This window comes from Plecotus auritus (genome assembly GCF_963455305.1).
Source record: "Plecotus auritus genome assembly, chromosome: 6".
NCBI lineage: Eukaryota > Metazoa > Chordata > Mammalia > Chiroptera > Vespertilionidae > Plecotus > Plecotus auritus.
Genome location: NC_137773.1, coordinates 88,037,959 through 88,060,120, shown reverse-complemented (window position 1 = coordinate 88,060,120; position 22,162 = coordinate 88,037,959). Strand labels below are relative to the sequence as shown.

The following is a 22,162-nucleotide window of genomic DNA, read 5'->3' as shown; positions in this document are numbered from 1 at the left end:
TTGAGGGAAATGACCGTCATTTATTTCTGATACCCCATCCCAAGCCTATACCTTGTGGAGTGACAGGAGGCATCAAAACACAAAAAATCTCACTTAAATATTGAATAGACTCTTCTATTGTGTATAGAAATAAAGTGGTCAATATGAATTCTCTGCATTTGACCATCCATGCCAGTGTTTCCTTCCATTTCTAGAAAGTCCCATAGGAATAGAGAGAAGATAAAATAGTGTTTATTTGTGTCTATGTCATGGGCTTTTTATGACACCTGTTAATTTCCATGTAGTAGTATCTATATTATTCAAATACTGAATATCCATTGCAGGGGTTTTTCATAAATATTTTAAAAAGCAGCAGGAAAGAAGGGGGTAGTAAATGTTAGTGCTGAGCTGAGATACATTTCAGGGTTTCATGTCATTCCATGCTCTAGTGCCTTGATTGAGACAGGAGAGGCTTCACCCTTTTCACCATAAAATGGTATTACATTTTTGGAATTGTATTTTATTAGTAAGCACACTATCCTAATAATGATTGAAATTCTTTGTTAAAAAATGATCCAATCTTTCTTGACTTCCAAACTTCCCTTAGGTCCCACACATGGTCTAGAGATGAATGTTAGACTGGCCATTTCCAAGAAGGAACACAAGCACAGAGATTCCGAGATTTCCACATAATCCACTTGGAGGGCGTGAAAGATTCAGAACTCAAAAATGGATCTCTTTATTCCCGCACCAGGGCACTGTCACCTCCACATTAGCTAAGGAGTGGTTCTTTCAAACCTACTTTGGTCCCCAATGGGAAATGGAGGTAGAAGAACTGATTTATCCCCTTTTGGTTCAGTGAGTTCACCTGTGAATTAGGAAATGTGTCAGTGATTTACTTTGGCCATAATGTCACAAACATTGTGGATTTTATGGTTTTCTATAAATAGTCAAGCATTGTACAGTCCAGTGTGAAATCCAAAATGGAAAATAAATTGCTATGAAGATGAAAATTTCATGTGGAGCTCTCATAGAATGATTATTATAAAACAGACTTCAAGAACACTTTCAAATGCATACCCTTATAATAAAAGGATGTAGTTAATAGAAAATGATTTTTGTATTGGAATAAGAAATATTTCACAATTACCAATTTCTTGGGGAGCACAAGAGACTTGGTTGGAAAGTTGTAAGGAGGACATTATGATAAAAGGGAAGTGTGTGAAAGGCCACCTGACCTGTTTATCAGAATTCCGACTTAGGGGAGACTTAGGGGAGTGTGGAAGGCGGCGCCCCTGATTATTCCTTGACCTTTCCAAACAAGTCTGTGTATGTGCAGACACCCGGGTGTTTACTGGGATCCTTAATCTTATTCCCTGGATGCCCTTGCCTAGAGTACAATGTAAGCACATGTGTCCTCCCAAGATTACTCACCCTACTGATTGTATCTAAAGATAAAAATTCCAATAAAGGCCTAACGAGGCAGGCAATAGAGGCTGTTCTGGCCACTAAAGCTGGGCAAGCCCCTTAGCCCTCTCTTTCACAGTTAAACTGTGTGGGATTAATCTGTTCATCCGTTGTTCAGGGGCTGCTGGTCAGTCTGGCACCAATTATGAGAAGTTGAATTATTAATCACCACTAACTTATCAATACAAATTCTCACTTGTGTGAAATCAAGAGAGGTCCAAGAATTTCCATGGAATTGTGGTATGAAGAAACTGATATAAATAATAATACAATAGAAATATAAAATATATAATGTAAAATAAATATTTAATGTAAAAATAAAATATATTAAATTATAAATATATCTTAAATATATATTTTACATTTGTCAAATTTATATTAAAATGTATAGACATAAATTTATAAACCAAATAAAATGAAGTCTTCCCTCACATAATAATGTGCATCATAAAATGTTTTAGGTCAATGTATGTACTGCATTAAGAGACTTACACACAATGTTGTGGTAAGGAAGTACATTTCAGTGATAACGTGTATGGTATACTGGTTAGGCAAGGTTTTAAGAAAACTGCTTATGGGCGCATAAGTCAACATTGACAAAAAAACATGCCCACCAAACCGATGACACTGGTTGCCTTTGGGCAATCCTATATAATAAAAGAGAAACATGTAAATCACCATATCTTTGCTATGCTCACCAGTCAATCAGGAGTGAGTATGCAAATTGACCAAACAAAGATGTTGGGTCAATTTGCATACACAGTAGCAGGGCAGAGAGCAGAGCGGGAGAGGTGGCAGAGAGTGGATGGCTTCGGGAATTTGGCGCCCCATGCCACCAGATGGAGAGCAGAGAGGAAGAGCTGGTGGCTTGGAGGCTGTGGAACTGAGACTGAGCAGGAAGGGAAAATCAATAGCATGGTGATCACCAGGAATTTTGGGAATAGTAGATCTGGTGGCAGCCCCAGGACCAGAATCGGAAGCCCAGAGTGCAGGGAGCACCAGGACAGCTGGGAATTGTAGTTCTGGTGGCAGAGGGATCTCCTAGACCAGTGGTCGGCAAACTCATTAGTCAACAGAGCAGCAAACCACAGCTTGTGAGCCACCTGCAGCTCGTGAGCCATGGTTTGCCGTTCTGTTGACTAATGAGTTTGCTGTCCTAGACACTAGAGAAAAGTGAGCCTGGAGCAAGTTACTATTGCGGTGGGGGATGGAGGGAAAGCAAAGGTGATAGACATAAATAAAATCAGAGTGTCTAAAAAAAATTAAAGGTAAGATATCCTAAAACTTAAAGGAAATCTACACCAATGAATCAAAGAAAAAAAATGCCTCTATTATTCTGTGAACAACAAACCAAACTGGGTTGGGGTCTCAGACAATTCGCTCATATGATTGCAAAGACAGACAGAAACTCCTGGATTGGAGGCGGCTCCCCTGAGGGCTTCCTGATTGGAGAGGGTGCAGGTCAGGCTGAGGGACCCATCTCCCTCCTTCCGTGCATGAATCTTCATGCACCAGGTCCCTAGTGAGTATATATAGAAATGGGATTGAATTTAGATACCAATAAAAATCAAAATTTATCAGTAATGTTTCAAATCTCTCTACAACATGAGATCTGAAGGAAATATTGTTAAATGTTTATATTTTTAATATGGGTGGTAAGTATTAATGACAGTAATAATAGGTAATATCAATAGGAGTATTACCTAAGTGTTGGGCAGTATTCTAAGGCAGTGTTTCTCAATCCCAGTTACACACCAGGACAACCAAGAATCTCACATGTAGAGCTGCTGCATGAATTGGTTCTAGGCTGAGGCCACAGCATCTGTATATTTTTAAATAACCACAGGCAAATATGTCAATCAATGGGAAATAAGAATCACTGGTTTAAGCAACTGAAGTGATTTTTTAAAACTTTCTTACAATAGGAGAAACCAAGATGGTGGCATAGGTAAACACCTAAACTGCTGCCTTGCACAACAACAGGAAGGCTGGCTGAGTGGAAATTCTACAACTAGAAGGAAAGAGAAAAGCACACTGAGACTCAGAGGAGCTGCAGGAGACAGGGGTACGGAGACACACGCATGGAGAGGACTGGCAACTGAGTGCATGGCTGGCTTTCTCAAGAGGGTGGGAAACAAAAGCTCCAGACTGCTCTGAACTCCAGTTCCGGGTGAGACTCTCAGGACCCAGACTCATTCGGGGAGAAACTGGACTGTCTGGCAGCAGGCGGAACTCAAGGGCGTCTTTCTCTCAGAGGTGCTTGCAGCAATTACCACAGGACACTGAGACACAGGGGCCTATTAGGGAAAAGCTGGTGGGAAACCAATGCTGTCTGCTCCGCCCTGAAATTCTGCCCCATCCAAGCTGATCACAGAGGCTTTTGCAAGTCTTGTCTCATAAGGGTGTCTCCAGCACACAAGTTCTCCCAGCGTAGACACAGCTGATCCTCACAGCCAATTGGCCTGGAGGTCAATTCCTCCCAGTGATACCAACAAAAATCAAGACTTAACTACAATAAGACTGTGCACACAGCCCACAAAGGGGTGCACCAAGAGAGTCCACCTCAGGTGATTGGGAAGGCTGAGCCACTGGGCCCTATAGGACACCTAACACACAAAACCACGCTATCAACTCAGGGAAGCAGCCAAAATGTGGAGACAAAGAAACAGGTCACAAATGAAAGAAATGGAGGAAAGCAAATGACTGGACACAGAGTTCAAAACCATAGCTATAAGGTTTTTCAAGAATTTTCTAGATAAGGCTGATAAATTTAGTGAGACCCTCAAGGATATGAAAAAGGATCAACTAGAAATTAAGCTTACACTGACTGAAATAAAAAATATTATACAGAGATCTAACAGCAGACTAGAGGATAGCAAGAATCAAGTCAAAGATTTGAAATACAAAGAAGCAAAAAAACACTCAACCGGAAAAGCAAAAAGAAAAAAGAATACAAAAATATGAAGATAGTGTAAGGAACCTCTGGGACAACTTCAAGCATACCAACATCAGAATTATGGGGGTGCCAGAAGAAGAGAGAGAGCAAGATACTAAAAACCTATTTGAAGAAATAATGACTGAAAACTTTCCCCACCTGGTGAAAGAAATGAACTTACAAGTCCAGAAGCGCAGAGAACCCCAAACAAGAGGAATCCAAAGAGGACCACACCAAGACACATCATAATTAAAATGTCAAGGGCAAAAGACAAAGAGAGAATATTAAAAGCAAGAGAAAAATAGTTAGTTACCTACAAGGGAGCACCCATACGACTATCAGCTGATTTCTCAACAGAAACTATGCAGGCCAGATGGGAGTGGCAAGAAATATTCAAAGTGATGAATAGCAAGAACCTACAACCAAGATTAATCTACCCAGCAAAGCTATCATTCAGAATTGAAGGTCAGAAAAAGAGCTTCACAGATAAGAACAAGCTAAAGGAGTTCATCACCGAAAAACCAGTATTATATGAAATGCTGAAAGGTATTCTTTAAGAAGAGGAGGAAGAAGAAAAAGGTAAAGATAAAAATTATGAACAACTAATACATGTCTATCAACAAGTGAATCTAAAAATCAAGTAAATTAAAAATCTGATAAACAGAATAATCTGATGAATATAATAGAATCAGGGTCATAGAAAGGGAGTGGACTGACAATTATCAGGGGAAAGGGGTGTGGGGGGAGCGGGAAGAGACTGGAAAAAAATTGTACACCTATGGATGAGGACAGTGGAGGGGAGGGAATGGCAGAGGGTGGGGTGGGATCCGGGTGGAGGGGAACTATGGGGTGAAAAAAGAGGAACAATTGTAATAATCTGAACAATAAAGATTTATTAAATTTAAAAAAATAAATAAAACTTTCTTACAATAATCATTAAAGGTAGCTTTAATTATTATCTCAATTTTACACCTGAAGAAACTGCCTAGATATATTTACATTGTTCTGTTTTGCATTTTTCCTCAATTGAATCGTAGTGTGATCTGTCAAAATAATAAATGTTCTGGTAGCTGAAAAAAGAGAATTTCAATCACTGTGTCAGAAAGGATTGATATGAAAATTTATTATCTAGGCACTAGAGGCCTGGTGCACGGATTTGTGCACCAGTGGGGTCCCTCGGCGTGGCTTGTGGTGATCAGGTCCAAACCAGCTCTACGACATCCCCTGTGGGGTCCCAGATTGTGAGAGGGTGCAGGCCAGGCCTAGGGACCCCACCAGTGCACAATAGGGGCCAGGGAGGGACCATAGGAGGGCTTCAGGGCATGTCTGGCCCATCTTGCCCAGTCCCGATCAGCCAGACCCCATCAGCAAGATAACCTACTGGTTGAAGCGTCTGCCCCTTGGTGGTCAGTGAGTGTCATAGTGACTGGTCGAGCGGTTGAATGAATGGTTGGACACTTAGCATATTAGACTTTTATTATACAGTATAAAAAGTCTTGGTCTTTGACCTCGCAGTGGGACCTCCACAATGCTAAATTCCTCAACTATAAATAGGAGGGATTATGATCAGAAAAACAAAACTAACAGTCATATATGAAAAGCTGCTCAACATCACTATCCATCAGGGAAATGCAAATAAAAATCACAATAGTACATAATCTCACACCTATCAGAATGGCTATTATAAAAAAAGAAAAGTCTCATATGTGGTATCTAATCAACACAATAAACTGATGCACAAAATAGATGCAGAGACATAGAAGGATGGAGCAGACTGATAAATCTCAGATGGAAGGTGGCTGGGGTGGGTGGGATGGGTGGGAAGAGATTATCCAAATAATTTATATGGATATATGCAAAAGCCAAGGACACAGACAACTGTGTAGTGAAGGCCTGGAGAGGGGGAGATGGGTCTGGGGTGGAGGGGGTCAATGGGGAAAAAAAGGTGACAATTGTAATACTTTCAACAATAAAGATAAATTAAGAAAAAAATGACACATGTTGGTGAGGATGTAGAGAAAAGGGAACCCTAATATACTGTTGGTGTGAATAAATATCCTACAGGCATTTTAATAAACAATATGGAGGCTCCTCAAAAATTTTTAAACTAGTATGAATTGAAGAAACTACTTCAAAATGACGTAAAGGACACCTCTCATGCTTGAGTAATCACTTATTTCTATGAAGGAGAGACAGAAAGCCAAAGAATGGTAAAACTTCTGAAGATAACTATCACATAAAAATGTTTTCTGATTATGAACATTCAACTTTCATTTACAATCCAGATTACACAATCCTATCTTTTATAGTGTTGAAAATACTCTAAACAAAGGAACTATCTAGCTAGCATTGTATTTGAATAAATGGAGGTATATTTAGCTACTTCTTGATTTCTTAAAATTAGAATGATTTTTTCCTTAAAGGGGGATGGGTGTTTCTCCTTCTATATATATTTTAAAGAAGTAGCTGTGTTTTCCTGTAATTATGACTTTGTTATCTCTAATGTTCTTGCTCCTCTGATACTCTTCAATGGAGTTTCTGGACAGTGAAGTGTATATAGAAAGAGGTGAATAACATGGAAACCAATAAAGAAAGACAATAGTGTGGTGAAGGCCTGGGGCTGGGAGCGGGCAGGCTGGAAGGGTCAATGGGGGGGAAAGGGTACATCTGTAATACTTTCAACAATAAAGGCACATTTTAAAAAAGAAAACAAAAGAGAAACAGGATTTGTCATACTGAGAAATATTGGTAAAGGTACTGGGGTATATGATGTCATGGGTGGATAGCTTGAATACAGAATATGGATACAATGCTGTGTGCTCATTTACTTATTTTCCTTTCCCCAATCCTCTTCTAAAGGTGTCCTGGCTACATAGAACCACAAAATCTAACACGTGTCTCAGAATTCTTCCTCCTGGGTCTCTCAGATGACCTGGAACTGCAGCCTCTGCTCTTGGGGCTCTTCCTGTCCATGTACCTGGTTGCCGTGTTGGGGAACATGCTCATCATCCTGACTGTCAGCTCTGATTCCCACCTCCACACCCCCATGTACTTCTTCCTCTGCAACCTGTCCTTGGCTGACATTTGTTTTGTTTCTACCACTGTTCCAGAGATGATTGTGGACATCCAGACTCACAACAGAGTCATCTCCTATGGGGGCTGCCTGACAGAGATGTCTTTTTTGATCCTTTTTGGATGTATGGATGGCATGCTTTTGACTGTCATGGCCTATGACCGGTTTGTGGCCATCTGTCACCCTCTGCACTACTCAGCCACCATGAACCCATGCCTCTGCTGCTTCTTTGTTTTGGTGTCATTTTTCATCAGCCTTTTGGACTCCCAGCTGCATACTTTAATTGTGTTACAACTTGCCTGCTTCAAAGATGTAAACATTTCTAATTTCTTCTGTGATCCTTCTCAGCTCCTTCATCTTGGCTGCTCTGACACCTTCACCAATAACACAGTCATGTATTTTGTTGGTGCCATCTCTGGTTTTCTCCCTATTTCAGGGAGTTTTGCTCTTACTGTAAAATTGTTTCCTCCATTCTGAGAGTTCCTTCGATAAGTGGGAAGTACATAGCCTTCTCCACCTGTGGCTCTCACCTGTCTGTTGTTTGCTTATTTTATGGAACAGCTATTGGAGGTTACCTTGGATCAGCACTGCTGCCTTCCCCCAGGAATGACGTGGTGGCCTGGACAATGGCATGATACAGGAACTATGAAGTTGCTCTTTGTTTTTTTTGTGTGTGGTTATAATCAGGGGTTTTGTTTCACCTTGTTATGATGTTCCATAAGTAGACTCTTGAGCTCTCCCAGATCTGCTTTTGTTCATGGATCTAATTGTTGATCTTTGCTGGATAACAGAGGCCATTGTCTCCTACATCACCAACTTGGTTTTGCCACATTTTCTTCGTATCAGTTATTGAAGGACTTTCTCTAAATTCCTCATCCAGAGTTATCTGAGGAAGGAGGACTGCATGAGTAGAATGTGGGAGGTTGCAAAGTACCATCATTTCAAACTCACGTTATCAATTAGAAAAAAACACACATATGAAATAGGCCCCAAACACAGTTTATAAATTTTAAGATCTATGGACAGAAAGCTAAAGAAAAATTCATCCTGGGATAGGATAAGCTCTTCTCAATGACAGAAATCAGAAGCCATTGGAGACATTTCTTGAATCTGGGCACAGAATGACTACAGATTGCTGTGAGGGACCCTGGTGATGAATGGGAAACCATGCTGGCTTTTTTGGACTGTGTGTCCTGAGGGAACATGGTGGGGTTTGCAGAAACGCCAAAACAGAGGCAATTTCTACTCATGTGCCAATTTAGCAACAGGAAAATTTTGCTGAGAGCATTGTGGTGTGTTGGGTTTTGGAAGCAGAGCCATCTCTTCAGTGTTGTGGTCCTTAGAGACCAATGCCCTGATAGAGGGTGAGGCCTGCATGGTGGGCAGATTCCAATATGCTCCCAATGACCTCCACTCCTGTATTCACGCTGTTGTGGAGACCCATCCTGTTAAGTGTGTCTTGGGCCTACTGACTTGCTTCCAACCAACACAACATGGCAAAACTGATGAGATGTCACTTCTGATATTAAGGTACAAAAAGGCTTTATATTCCTGGCCCTTGTCTCTTGTAACCTGTCCTAATGGGAGCCACAGCCATGCCTGAACTTCCCTGTGAGAGGCCCATTAGGCAGAGGACTGAGCAAGGCCTCTGGCCAACAGTGCACAAGGAACTCCCTCCTTCCAAAAGTGAGTGGATTTGGAATAGGTCAACCCCAGTCAAACTTTGAGGGGACTGTAGCCCTAGCAAACACTTTGATTGCACTCTTGTTGGGTACCTGCTTAATTTAAGAGAAAGTCAGTAGTGTTTTAGTGTACCAAAAACATCAATGAACGAGAAAAATCAGAACTCGGACTGTCATTTAAATAAGCAAACAATCCCTTACTTGACTCGGGGTGCTGAACACACATTACAATATACAGGTGACATATTATAGAATAGTACATCTGAAACCTATATAATTGTATTAATCAATGTCATCCTCAATAAGTTCAAAAAAAAAGAAAAAGAAAAAAGAAATGAAAAAAAGAGATCACTAATATATAGTGCTGCAAACAGCACCTTGCATACAGTAAACCCTCAATATACAATACTTATGTCTATTAAAAATAAAAAATAAAAAAGGAAAATAGACTTTTCTTTTAAAGACAGAAGTCTTAACAAAGAAATGGAAATGGTTATAGGTTCTTGTTAGAGAAGGCCTAATTGCCTCTAATTTACATGATTAATACAATGATTTTGCAGATGTCAAAGTCAAAAAGTCATAAATTACAAAGAGTCTGCATTCTATGTTAAGATTCTTGAAATTGGAAGTCAGAAGCAAAGTGTACAGATGTGCTTTCTCCTGAGAAAAGGAAAGTCCCAGACCCTCCTAAGTACATTCACTATTCTCCGTTTCTGCTTCGTTAATATTAGGAAGTCCTCAGAGGTTAGGAAAACATGGACCAACTTCACTAATTATGACCTCTGTGCATTGAGTGCTCAAGGCCATAGAGGCTGCCATTCCCAGTTAAGAGTCATATGTGTGGCTCTTCCTCCCAGAATTGAGACCTGCTTCAGGAGATCCATGGCTGAGTCTGTCTTCATGCCAGTCCTGAGAACAGAGCCTCAGCCTTCTTATTACCAGGCTGGAGACGGCAGTTGATCATGACTCAGCGGAGAGACAGCACAAACCAGTGAGTGGCAAGGGATATGGTAGATGGAGGGGGAATTACGGAGAAACTTGTTTCCTCATTTTCAAGGCAGCAGGACAGCTGAGATAGCCAGATGGGAGGGCACTGATAAGCAAAGTTACAGTTCAGAGGCCTATGAAGTTTATGTTATTTTTTTCCCTTGGAGATTTTAGAACTCTCATTCAGAATCCTGCTCTTCTACACTACCATTCCTACCTTCCAAAGTCATTGCCCATACCAGAGCAGGAACCAGACCTCTTCATTCCCTAAGCATTCCAGTATGATCATGAATGCTGTGGTTATCATCATGACAGTGATGAGGAGAGTAACCATAATTTCACACAACTCCATTGACGGTTTCCTTGTGCCAGATTCAGAGCTCGGTGTTATGTAGCTTCCATTTTCACCTGCATAATACCCTCAAGATCAGGGTATACAACTATTGTTAATTTAGAGTTGAGGAAAGGAGCAAAATATTCCTATTTAATTTGTACCCTGGTCCTTGGGTAAAAAGCGTGGAATCAGATTTGTATCTGAGCACTGAGACACTATTCACAGGACACAGGGTGCAGAATGATGTCTTTCCGTACAATTCAGGTCATATGGCTATTGAGCTCTTGAAATGTGGCTAGTTCAAACTGAGATGTGCTGTCCTTATACTAGTAAAACACTGGATTTTGAAGACTTATAAGAAAAGACTATAAAATATCTCAATTGTGTATATTGGTAAAACTATGTTTTTGGCATAATGAGTTAAATCAAATATGAAAATTAAAATAAACCAAAAAAAAACCCTCCTGGCCAACCTACTCAGTCAATCCTTTTTCTATCCAGATCACCCCAGGCAGCATGCCTGTGGGGAAGCAACTGAGTCTCAATCATTTCTGATTGCCACACAGTAGGCAACTAAAATAAACAAAAACATATACACACTCTGTGAAATACTGATTACATGTTGGGGTCCTCAAACTTTTTAAACAGGGGGCCAGTTCACTGTCCCTCAGACCGTTGGAGGGCCGGACTATAGTTTTTTAAAAAAAACTATGAACAAATTCCTTTGTGCACTGCGGGCCCGGGACAAGTCGACTGCTAAGCAGGACAGGCAGCGGCACCCGGTGGGCCGGATAAATGTCCTCGGCGGGCCACATGTGGCCCGCAGGCCGTAGTTTGAGGACCCCCGGATAATAACACAGCATAGTCTATATGGCTGACACACACTGGCGGTTTTGCTGCCTTGGTTTCATCACTTCTAGGGATGGCATGTGACTAAAGAAATGAATGAGATTCATCATTTTCCTCCAAGCACGCTTCCCAGAATGACTAATTGAAACTGAGGAGGGGGCTTTGAGAACTTCTGATTTGTAGCTAAGTTGGACTGAAGTCTGTTTTTATTTTGTTTATTTATTTTGCTCCGTGGATTCCATGCGCAAATGAAATCATATGGTATTTGTCTATCTGTGTCTGAGTTATTTCACTTAGTATAATACCTTCTAGGTCCATCTATTCTGTCACAAAAGGTGAGGTATCATTGTTTTTTATGTCCTAGTACTATTCTGTTGTGTATATGTACTACAGCTTTTTATCCACTCATTCAGTGATGGGCTCCAGGTTTCTTGCATATCTTGACTATTGTAAATAATGCTGCAATAAACACAGAGGTATGCATACTCTTTCAAATTAGTGTTTCAATTTTCTTCAGAGATATTCCCAGAAGTGAAATTGTTGAGTCATAAGACAATATAATTTTTTTAGGAACTTCCAAACTGTTTACCATAGTATTTGAAGCAATCGGCATTCCCACCAATAATGAACTAGAGTTCCTTTTTCTCCACATTGTCACCAAAAGGCTTTCTTATCAGCTAGCCTGTGAGCAGAAGGAGAAGAGAGAGAAGTGGTTTAAAACTGTTAGTAGCCAAACATCACACGCACAAAATGGACTCAGACAGTTTATTACACAGTTCTTATAGCATGCTCATAAATATTATAAATCAAAGGAATTAATCATGCTGCATTTGGATAAAATAAAGTACATTTAATTGCTTATTAGTGTCCTTAAACTAATAAGGACAATAATAAAGAGCATTTTGTTAAGAGAGATGGATACTTCTCATTCCTTTTTTTTTTTTTCATATTTAGGAGGGTACTGATAGGCTAGTGTGTGCTTATGGATTTATAAAGCTCTAAATAACCTTACTCCTCTCATTTATTCAGCCCTTATTTTCCAAAGTGAAGCATGCAGTAATAGGCTCATGGAGCAAAATGCAATATGCAAAGAGTTCTAAGAAGAATGTTTCTCATAACCAAGAAATATTACTAAAGGGGCATGGTCCTTAAGTGTGAAAACTAGGAATTGCTTAAATTCAAAATATAGACACACTAATGTTCTTGTTTCCTTTATACCAGCTCTCATGTGTTTTCTAAAAGGTGTCTCTGCTATGTGGAGCCCCAGAATCTAACAGGTGCATTGGAATTCCTCCTTCTGGGCTTCTCAGATGATCCAGAACAGCAGCCTCTAATATTCAGCTTGTTTCTGTCCATGTACCTGGTGACTATGCTGGGGAATCTGCTCATCATCCTGGCCATCGGCTCTGACTCCCGTCTGCACACCCCCATGTACTTCTTCCTCTCCAACCTGTCCATGGCTGACATTGGCTTTTCTTCTACCACCGTCCCAAAGGTGATTTTGGACATTCAAACTCGTAGCAGAGTCATCTCCTATGCTGGCTGCCTGACTCAGTTGTCTTCTTTAAATTTTTTTGGATGTTTGGACAGTGCGCTCCTAACTGTGATGGCCTATGACCGGTTCGTTGCTATCTGTTATCCCCTGCAATACCTGGATATCATGAACCCCCGTGTCTGTAGCCTGCTGCTTCTGGTGTCTTTTATCATCAGCCTTTTGGAATCCCAACTGCAGTGCTTGATGATATCACAGCTTTCCTTTTGCACAGGCATGGAAATTCCTCATTTCTTCTGTGACCCTCCTCAACTCCTCGAGCTTGCTTGTAATGATACCTCTACTAATAAAATATTACTCTATTTTATTGGGGCCATCTTTGGTGGCATTCCAGTCGCAGGTATCTTTTTCTCTTACTATAAAATTGTATCCTCCATTCTGAGAATCTCATCGTCAGGTGGAAAGTACAAAGCCTTCTCCACCTGTGGTTCTCACCTGTCAGTTGTTTGTTTATTTTATGGGACAGGCATTGGGTTGTACCTCAGATCCGCTGTCTCACATTTTCCTAGGAAGGCTGCAGGGGCCTCTGTGGTGTATGCTGTGGTCACCCCTATGCTGAACCCTTTCATCTACAGTCTGAGGAACAGGGACATCAAGAGGGCCTTGCAGCGATTCCTCAACAGAATAGTCTAGTCTTAATACATGGGCCATTGTAGATTTTTTCTTATTTATTTATTTATTTATTTATTTATTATTAATTTTGTCTGTGGATTAGAAATGACTCAAAACAAACATTGGTAGTTGGCAAACCTCTTTTTGGTCAGACAATTTTTGTAGCTTACGACTTTCAATCCTCTTGATCTATTATGTCTAAAAATAATTTATTTGGGCACATCTTTGATGGGATTAAGGGAGTATTCTGGGATTCTATGTATGTCAAATTCACCGCACAATTTAATCCTATTACAATATAGAATTTTCTGTATTTGTTGCCTATGACCCAGGCATCCTGTAGAAATTCACAACTCTTTTTTAATATGTATGTTATATATGATTCTCAACCATTTCACTGTCCAAGCTATTTTTTGTGTCCATGTTATTTTTCATAAAACTTTGGCTTTAATCAAATCTATTAGTGCAGGTGTGTGAGGGAATGTGTGGCACTGATCTTCAATCTAGGAAGCATCTGATGAGCTTTAAAAATCTTCATGCCTGAGTCCATTAACCGTACATAAAGATTTAACTGAATAGGAGAGTGAAAAGAGGATAATGTTTTTTAACAATACCCCAGGTGGGTCTAATGTGTATTGAGACCTGGCCGAGAACTACTGAATTTTGTCTGAAATTTTATTAAAAAAGGACTGGTATGTCTCGGGTTCTTTACTGTTCATGATCAGATACTGAAGACCTTAAAGTGATCAGAACTCCAAAGGAGCAGCTATGAAAGAGCTTGCCTTAGTAACAGTCAATGTGATTTCCTCCCCTCACATTCTGGGTAATATCTTTTTTTACATATCTTCTCCCTCCACACTCCACAGCTGTCTCTCTGTACTTGATATTAAGCTATAGTTTTTCTGCTCCAAACTTACCCTTCTATGCTTTCAGGTGTTACGCTGTGGTGCGGCCTCTGATTTCCCACCTGGCTTCTCTTTAGATTCTTCCAGTAATTGTCAGTAAAAGGAAAGGTTCTTCCAACCATTTGCCTTACCCCTTATCCTATGTGGTTGTCAATAAAACCTGCAGTTATGACACTGTATTACCATATTTCTTTCAGTTATGCCTTACATCTTTCTAAAACTATTTAATCGTACCTATATTAAAGTATCTCCGTTAAAAATAACTAGTGTGGCTACTCTCTCCTTGTCTGAACCCTCACCGATAACGCATAATACGGGGAATAAAGCTATGGTGTGATATACAATTGGAAGAATTTAAAGTCAGCTGAGGACCAAAAGGTAATTGTAATGTTATGTCTGGGTCAAGGGTATACAATTGAGGTTTAAAATAGTGGTATGTTACTTCCAGTGGCTGTGTGATTTTAATTGTGCCTGTAGAATGTTAAGTTTCCCAAGTCATTATGAATGAACTTAACTCTATTTTCATTTTCATTACTCAGGGATAACAAACAACCATGTCCTCAGCAAAGGGGACATTTTTCCTTTCACTGGTAACTGCCTCAATTAGGATTCCACTTTGTAACCATCATTTCTTCTCTTTATTCGTGGTCAATCTATCCTTGACCTCCTATTGTCTTATGCTACACTGGAGGCCCCATTCATGAAATTCATGCCCTTGAGGGTCCCTAGTGAAAGCCGGCTGCTGGCCGGGTACTCCCTCTCTCTCCCTGGGCAGCCCCACCACCTGGTCGAATTCCTGGTAGAGGGGATAATTTGCATACTATGCTTTTATTATATAGGACTAGAGGCCCAGTGCACGAAATTCATGCATGGGGGACTGGGGAGGGGTGTTTCCCAACCCAGCCTGCACCTTCTCCAATATGGGACCCCTCAAGGGATATCCGATTGCCTGGTGGGATTGGGCCTAAATGGGCAGTCGGACATCCCTCTCACAATCCAGGACTGCTGGATCTCAACCACTCACCTGCCTACCTGCATGATTGCCCCTAACCGCTTCTGCCTGTCAGCCTGATCACCCCCTAACCAGTGTCCTGCCAGCCTGATCAAAGCCTAACGGATCCCCTGCCAGCCTGATTGCCCCTAACTGCCCTCCCCTGCTGGCCCAGTAACCCCAAACTGCCCTCCCTTGCCAGCCTGGTTGCCCCTAACTGCCCTCCCCTGCTGGCCTGGTCACCACCAACAGCCCTCCCCTGCAGGCCAGGCTCACCCCAACTACCCTCCTCTTCCATCCCATTCACCCATAACTGCCCTCCTCTGCCAGCCTGTTCACCCCCACTGCCCTTCCTGCAGGCCTTGTCCTTCCCAATTGCCCTCCACTGCAGCCCTGGTCACCCATAACTGCCCTCCTCTGCTGCCCAGTCATCCCTAACTGCCCTCCCCTGCAGGCCTGGTCCCTCCCAATTGCCCTCCCCTGCTAGCCTGATCACCCACAACATACCTCCCCTGCTGGCCATCTTGTGGTGGCCATCTTGTGTCCACATGGGAGGACCATCTTTGACCACCTGGGGGTGGCCATCTTGTGTGTTGGAGTGATGGTCAATTTGCATATTACTCTTTTATTAGATAGGATACTTAGGTATCTTTGTACATATCAGTTTTTCCTTAAAAGATACAATACATATTTGCAGAGGTAGAAGTCTGAGTTTCTGAGAAATTATCCAATAACTCATGTAATTTAAGCACTAAGCTATATAGCCTACCAGCTTCACTACAGTGAATTGAATACCTAATTGGCTCAGTTTACTATTGCACTTTTTCTCCTACCATAGCATTCTAAAATGTGCCAACACTCACATCTCCTTCTTCACTTTCCTATACTCCTGCCATTTGGTCATTTGGGATCCCCAAAGTTTTCCTCTGCCCTTTAGGAACACACACATAATTAGCATACTTATCCCATATCCAGCTTAACTTGGCAAGTATTTAAGTTTTCTTCATATCAGTTAAGTCACTCTCTGAGCTCCTCATACAGAGAAATCTGAGCCAGGAGGACTGCAAAGATTAGGGGTTGTCACCAATTACCATTACCATACATCCCACTTTCAATCACCATATAAGGCAAAATCACATTTTAAAAGACTTCAAGAGTTAAAATGCAAAGATTACAAAAGAAAATATATTTGGAGAGAGATTAGTCCTTTCTAGTGGAACAGTAATCAGAAGCCTCTAGGAACACGTGTTGAATGAGTCCTGAAATGGCTCTGACTTCTCCTGGCAAATAGGAAGGACTCTGTAGATATAACAGAAACCAGGAAGATCTCTTTTCATGGCATGGCAAGAAGTAGTGTTGTGGGATCTGCAGAAATACTTAAAGCAGAGCAAGATCTTGCATGTGCTAGTTTTTGTTTGTTTTGAGGAGTTGGTGATGTGAAGGACTGGAGACTGTGCTGGAAAGCAGAGAGACAGCTCTAGTATCATGTGCTCAGAATGCAAATTTCTGTCAGAAATTGAGGCCTTGTGGTGGGTGGCTTTTAGATGCTTCCAGTATCCTCTGCCTTCTGTATTCATGCCCTGGTATATACCCCTCTCCATCTGAGCTGTACCTTGTGACTTTCATGAAATAAATAAAATATCAAAAAATATTGGGCTGTCACTCCAACATTAATGAGTGTTGACTCAGACTTTCAACAACCAGCCCTATTTTACGCTCTCACCAGCTCACTCTGATGGAACATAGCTGCCATGTTGTCAGCTGCCCACTGGAGAAGCTCATGTGGCAAGGGACTGGGGATATCTATTGGCAACTTATCCTATATAATTAAAGGCTAATATGTGAATGGAACAAATGGCAGAATGACCAGTTGCTATGACGTTCACTGACCACCAGGGGCAGATGCTTAATGCAGGAGCTGTCCTCTGGTGGTCAGTGCGATCCCGTAGGAGGAGCACCACTCAGCCAGAAGACGGGCTCATGGCTGGCAAGGGCATTGGTGGTGACAGGACCCACTTCCACCTCTGCGGCAGTGCTAAGGATGTCTGGGGAGTGGGCCAAAGCTGTCAGTCAGACACCCCCCAAGGGCTTTTGGACTGCAAGAAGGTGCAGGCAAGGCTGAGTGCCCCCCCCCCCAAGTGCACAAATTCATGCACCTGGCCTCTAGTAAATATATAACAATTAATAGTATTTTAATATATTAATATGATTCAATTAAAGAAAAACTTAGAACTGAAGCCTCATTCAAACTGGCACACAAACAAAAAACCAACCAAAAAAAAAAAAACCACACAAAATAAACAGCTCCTAAAGGAAAACAAAACTCCTGTGAATCTCCAAAATACAAAATGCCAACCAACAACTAAGGCAATGAAAATAGGAGGTTATCTGTAGAGACAAATATTAATTGATAAAATGGAAAGAGTATCACATTCTCTGTATAGAAGAACTAATTATGTTTGGATTTCATGATTAATAGAATGCAATTTACAGATACCAAAATCACACAGCAAGTTCTTAAAGAAAAAAAGAAGTCTCAATTTTATGTTAAGATCCTGAAACTCAGAAGTAAGAAGCAAGAAGTAGAGGTGACCTTCCTTCTCTGGAGAGGTCAAGATCCTCCAGGGACATTCACTTTTTTTCCTTTTTCCCTTTCATTGATACTAGCAAATATCCAGAATTAGTACAACATGGACCAATTGGCTAATTAGGAGATTTGTGCAGTGAGCCCCTAAGATCATAACACACCATATAATTAAGAGGTAATATGCAAATTGACCATCACTCCAACACACAAGATGGATGCCCCTATGTGGTCAAAGACGGCTGCTCCATGTGGACACAAGATGGCTGCCACAAGATGGACGGCAGGGCAGGGCAGTTGTGGGTGATCAGGGCAGCAGGGAAGGGCCATTCAGAGGGACCAGACCTGTAAGGGAGGGCAGTTGGGGTCAACCAGACCAGCAGGGGAGGGCAGTTAAGGGTGACTGGGCCAGCAAGGAGGGCAGTTGTGGACAACCAGGCCTGCAGGGTAGGACAGTTAGGGACCACCAGGCCAACAGGGGAGGGCAGTAGTTAGAGGTGACCAGGCTGGCAGGGGATGGCAGTTACGGGTGACCAAACTGGCAAGGGAGGGAAGTTAGGGGTGACCGGGCCAGCAGGGGAGGGCAGTTGGTGGCAACCAGGCCTGCAGGGGAGGACAGTTAGGGGCAACAGGGCCTGCAAGGGAGGGCACTTAGGGATGACCAGGCTGGCAAGGAATGGCATTTAGGGGTGACCGGGCCAGCAGGGGAGGGTAGTTAGGGGCAACCAGTCCTGCAGGGGAGGACAGTTGGGGCAATGAGGCTGACAGGGGAAGGCAGCAGTTAGGGGTGACCAGGCTGGCAGGGGAGGGCAATTACGGGCAACCAGGCTGGCAAGGGAGGGAAGTTAGGGGTGATCAGGCCAGCAGGGGAGGGCAGTTGGTGGCGACCAGGGCTGCAGGGGAGTACAGTGAGGGAAAACTGGGTCTGCAGGGGAGGGAAGTTGGGGGCGACCAGGCCAGCAGGGAAGGGCAGTAGTTAGGGGTGACTAGGCCAGCAGGGGAGGGCAGTTACGGGTGACCTGGCTGGCAAGGAAGGGCAGTTATGGGTGACCTGGCTGGCAAGGAAGGGCAGTTAGGGGTGACCAGGCCAGCAGGGGAGGGTAGTTATGGGCTATCAGGCCGGCAGGGGAGCAGTTAGTAGTCAATCAGGCTGTCAGGGAAGTGGTTAGGAGGTGATCAGGCAGGCAGGTGAGAGGTTGGGAGCCAGCAGTCCTGGATTGTGAGAGGGATGTCCAACTGACCATTTAGGCCTGATCCCAGTGGACATCCCTCGAGGGGTCCCAGATTGGAGAGGGTGAAGGCTGGACTGAAGGATACACCCCCTCGATGCATGAATTTTGTACACCGGGCCTCTAGTCCTATATAATAAAGATATAATATGCAAATTGACCATCATGCCCTCACACACAAGATGGCTGCACCATGTGGTCACAAGATGGCTGTCCCCCTGTGGTCACAAGATGGCTACACCCATGTCATCACAAGAAGGCTGCCACAAGTTGGCTTGCAGGGGAGGGTAGTTGGGGGCAACCAGGCCAGTAGAGGAGGGGAGTAAGGGGCAACCAGGCCGGCAGGAGAGGGCAGTTGGGGGCATCTAGGCTGGCAGGGAAAAGCAGTTATGGTGACTAGGCCAGCAGGGGATGGCAGTTGGGGGCGACCGGGCCAGTATGGGAAGGCAGTTGGGGGAGATCAGGCCACAGGGGTGGGCAGTTGAGGGCGATCGGGCTGGCAAGGGAGGGCACTTGGGGGCAATCAGGCCAGCAGGGGAGTAGTTAGGCGTCAATCAGGCTGGCAGAGGAGTGGTTATAGGGTGATCAGGCTGGCAGGCAGTAGCAGTTAGGAGCCAGCAGTCCCGGATTGTGAGAGGGATCTGGCCTAAACCATCAGTCAGACATCCCTCAAGGGGGCCCCGATTGGAGAGGGTCCAGGCTAGGCTGAGGGACACCCACCGCAGTGCACGAATATCCTCCACCGGGCCTCTAGTAGTAAATAATTGGCTGATTCCTCCAGCCCTTATGGATGTGAATTATATTGTAGTGGCTACATATCTATCTCCTTTCTTTGTGGCATATGCATCAGAAGGTCCCTGTTTTCCTGCCATCCCTGAGGAGAAACCCTAAGCCCTCTCCCACACAAGGCAGGAGAAGGGCAGCAGATTCATTGATACTCCTTGCTCATGTTCCAGCAGAGATGCAGCCCAGTCCAGTTAGTGCTATGGGAGATGGTGACTGGAGAAGGAACAGTTTGGAACAGATTGATGAGATGGCACCAATATGCAAAATTTCAGATGTGAGCCCTATGAAGTTTGTGTTCTTGGTTATGGTGGGGGTGTGAGTCTTTCAGAGTTCACTTCCATCCTCATTGGTTCTGGCTCTGGTTGGCATCTTGCTCAGCATAGCAGAAAGTGAATCTCTCTAAACTTGCCCCTAAGCACCCCAAAATGATTATGAAGGTGATGATGAGAAGGGTGACATTAACCATAACATCAAGCACTTTTATTGAGGGCTTCCTAAGTGCCAGGCTCTGAAATATGTGTTTTATGTATTTTGTTTGGTTTCATCTGTATAATCTCTTATGAATTATTAGTGCAAACATTATTATTCTTTTACATAAAAAGAAAGGAGCATTGTAGAGGGCCGCCTGGGAAGGCACATGGGCATTTCTTTAAATTGTTGTCAGCTGAGCCAGAGGTGACTGGCAGAGCAGTCTCAGTTACACCCTCCCCAAGAAGGCTAGGGTGGGGGTGGGGGGGGGAGGTGTTATCAGTACTGAATTTTTACCTTTGTCCAGGTGCAGGGGAGCGGACTTTAATATGTAAATCCAGGCAAGCACCAGGAATGCTAGGGCTTACTCAAGAATGCAAATAAGCTCCTTTGATCCTAAGTTTTGGTGATATTTTCTGGTATTTGGGGGTATAAAATAAATGTGCTATGTGGGCTCCGGGGTCCCTGCCTCTCCATCAGAGAGGATGGAATCCCAACTGGCTCTCAGCTTTGTTTCTATCTTTCTATCTGGTCTCTTTCTTTCTTTTATTTCTTAGTCCCCAGCTCCTCCACTCAGAATCGGACCCGTTCCTTTCCCATGCTGACGCGGAAAAGAGAAAACACCTCTACAGAACATAGCATTTTATGTAACTCGAAACAGATCATGAGTTAGTAAGAACTGAAGCAGGTTTGTATATGGGCAGTCTGACTCCAGATTCAGGACATCTGGCCAGTTTTCTCCTTGGCCAATACAAGCAGTCATTTCATTTCCCTCTCAATCCTGACAGGAACCCACTACTTACTGTTATCTTCTCTATGGAGTCTTCTGGTAGACCACAGTGGAGAGCAGTAGGCCACATTTGCTGCATCAACTATAAAAAGGATGGCTGAGACCACTGGCAAAGGTCATAGAAAGAATTGGCACATGATAATTTAGGGCCGATAATTTGGTCCCTGTCTTGTCCTTGCTCCTGGATTTCAATCAACTGTCCCCTTCTTCCTCCATTCTTATAATCAACCTACTCAATTTCAAAAGGAGACAAAATCAGAGTCTTTTTTAAAAATATATTTTTATTAATTTCAGAGAGAAAGGGAGAGGGGGAGAGAGATAGAAACATCATTGGTGAGAGAGAATCATTGATTGGCTGCCTCCTGCACGCCCCCTACTGGGGACTGAGCCTGCACCCTGGGCATGTGCCCTTGGGACCCTTCAGTCTCCAGGCCAATGCTCTATCCAATGGGCAAAACTGGCAAGGGCCAAAGTCAGAATCTTTGGGTCCATTCCTATTCAGGATACTCAAAGCAGTTCAAAATGTACCTCAGAGATACCTGTGGTTAAGATCTCTGTACCTCTGCTTAAAATTTCAGAAAGTTGGGCACAATGAAGTTTAGTGCATGAGACTTCAGAGAATGATCATTTAATTTTGAATTCCTTCTGCTCTACTTATTATTAGTGTGCTTCGGGGAAAGTTCTTAATGTCTTTGAAACGTGGGATTGTCCTCTGAGTTGATGCCCAGTTGACACAACTTCACTGAATAAGGATTAAACAAATAATTGATGCCCTCTATGTAATAAATATGTTATGAATGCATACAGTAAGGGTGAGCTGAACTTAATGGTTTCCCTACATCCCTGACATGACCATTCATTTTGGTTTTTACAAGTACATCCTTAGTATATTGAGGGAAATGACTGTCATTTATTTCTGATCCCCCATCCCAAGCCTAT

The 22,162-nt window shown here is 42.8% G+C and overlaps 1 pseudogene across 1 annotated transcript; it reads left to right on the top strand.

Annotated features, from left to right (window-relative positions):
* The first annotated feature begins 6,517 nt into the window (after positions 1-6,517).
* Positions 6,518-13,491, top strand: LOC308251724 (olfactory receptor 7E178-like; annotated as a pseudogene). The gene is made up of 3 exons: positions 6,518-6,522; positions 7,241-8,024; positions 13,325-13,491. The product of its transcript is annotated as an olfactory receptor 7E178-like (transcript).
* The last annotated feature ends 8,671 nt before the right edge of the window (positions 13,492-22,162 follow it).